This window comes from Canis aureus, unplaced genomic scaffold (genome assembly GCF_053574225.1).
Source record: "Canis aureus isolate CA01 unplaced genomic scaffold, VMU_Caureus_v.1.0 ptg000124l_RagTag, whole genome shotgun sequence".
NCBI lineage: Eukaryota > Metazoa > Chordata > Mammalia > Carnivora > Canidae > Canis > Canis aureus.
The window spans coordinates 753529-756015 of record NW_027554438.1 but is presented as its reverse complement, the minus strand read 5'-3'; positions in this window follow the sequence as shown (position 1 = coordinate 756015).

Genomic DNA, 2487 nt, shown 5'->3' with positions numbered 1-2487 from the left:
TGTTTCCCAGTTGGGAAGCAGAACACAAATCTCAGTAAAGACCTTCTCTCTTCGACTAGTCACCAGAGAAACTGAAAGTAATGAAAAATATGTATACCACCCTTTATGCCACAGGTTTGTAAACTCAAATGTCCACCAGGACCAGGCAGGTGGCATAGATGAGTGAAGTACAGTGGTGGGGTGGATTAGATGGGTGGGAGGAGCGTTCCAGGGCAGGAGGATTACAGCAAACCAGACTTAATGGCATGCCCCATCCTCCACCCAGAAAACCAGCTTTTTTAACATGCAATCTCTCAAGCTTCAAATATTGGCAACAAATACAAAAGGATTTTAAACACAGCAGAGACTGTGCCTTGTGACTTCTGCCTTATATAATTTCCTACCTTAATAAAAGCTCCCTTCCCCACCAAATAATAAGAATCCAACCCAATGATTACAAAGAAATTAACAGAGGAATAGAAAAATATAGCAGCTTCAAAAATACCAGTCTCCCCATTTTAAAACAAAATCAGTGGTAATTGTTTAAGTTCATTCATCGTAGGAGGTCAGCCAGGTCTACCTATTGGTAAGACAGCCTTGCATTATTAAAATGACACCTGCTACTAACCAACCCCAAATAAGATGTCACCCTGCCTGCCTTCACACTATCCCCACCAGGCAGAGAAAGGATAGAACCAGGCTGCATATTATGAAGAATAAATTGAAGCACGGAGCCAGTAGGGACCCTCCTTGATATCACACAGGCCCTCAGCCACAGGTTTCCAATTCCACATTTTGGTATCAGAGATGAAAGCCAACGTAACTACTGAAAGGTATGCAGCACCTTGTGGAATCCTGGGCATATAGTAGCCCAACTGCATGTCCACTGAGCAAATCATGCATGAATGAATGAATCTAGCTACTTCCTTTAGACAGTGCTTCCTACCAGGGAAAATCAAGAGCTGCTCTTGCCATTCCAAAGACAGCATTTCTCCAGGGGCAGGAGAGGAAGGCAAGGGAGGTAATGCAGAGTTCATTCTATGAGTGAACAGATGGCTTTTCTGGTTTTTCAGGGAATATCATCGACCCTGTCTGACTCATAAACAGAGAAAAAAAGGATTCAGGAACTTGGCACTTCTGGGTTGGGTCTGCTTTGACCTTGGACGAGGGCCTGAGATTAAGTCCTACATCCTTATTTTTTTAATAATAAATTTATTTTTATTGGTGTTCAATTTGCCAACATACAGAATAACACCCAGTGCTTGTCCCGTCAAGTGACCCCCTCAGTGCCCATCACCCATTCACCCCCACTCCCCACCCTCCTCCCCCTCCACCACCCCTAGTTCTTTCCCAGAGTTAGGGGTCTTTATGTTCTGTCTCCCTTTCTGATATTTCCTACCCATTTCTTCTCCCTTCCCTTCTATTCCCTTTCACTTTTATTTATATTCCCCAAATGAATGAGACCATATAATGTTTGTCCTTCTCCGACTGACTTACTTCACTCAGCATAATACCCTCCAGTTCCATCCACGTTGAAGCAAATGGTGGGTATTTGTCATTTCTAATGGCTGAGGAATATTCCATTGTATACATAAACCACATCTTCTTTATCCATTCATCTTTCGTTGGACACCGAGGCTCCTTCCACAGTTTGGCTATTGTGGACATTGCTGCTAGAAACATCGGGGTGCAGGTGTCCCGGCGTTTCATTGCATCTGTATTTGGGGTAAGTCCCCAGCAGTGCAATTGCTGGGTCATAGGGCAGGTCTATTTTTCACTCTTTGAGGAACCTCCACACAGTTTCCAGAGTGGCTGCACCAGTTCACATTCCCACCAACAGTGTAAGAGGGTTCCCTTTTCTCCGCATCCTCTCCAACATTTGTGGTCAGGCAGAGCATGTGGATGTCTTGGCTTTGACCCAATAGGTCCCCAGGGCAGCAGTGCAGTCTTTATTCCAGCTTCCTCTGGCAGCCAAGATCTCAGGAAGCCCAACCCTCTCTGCTGGGGTGGGGGAGGGGGACTTCCTAGAATTTCAGAGAGACTAGATGGGCTCATCCAGAGTTTCTCAAAGGTGCCTTGATGGGCAATTAGGGTGGAATAAGTCTTTGCTGTTGGAGTCTGTCCTGTACGTTGTGAGAAGCTCACTAAGTTCCAGGGGCACCTCACAGTCACAGTAACCCTCCTCCCAACACACACACACACACACACACACACTTACACTTTCAAACTCACACATGCATACACAAGCTTCCAGTGCTACCTGGAGCGGCAGTCTGGCCCTGGGTTGAGAGCCCCTGGGCTCATAGTCCCTGGAGTGTTTAAGAAACAGAAGCCCCAAAGGTTCAATGACAGGTCTAAGCTCCCCACCCATTCCTGATCTGATGACAGCTGATCCAGAGTTCTTTCCAGCTGCACTTGACATGATGGATGCTCATGCCAACACACCATGGGCTGCCACAGCACCACAAAGCCTCCAAGTAGACAGCCATCTGTCCCAATGCTGTAGAA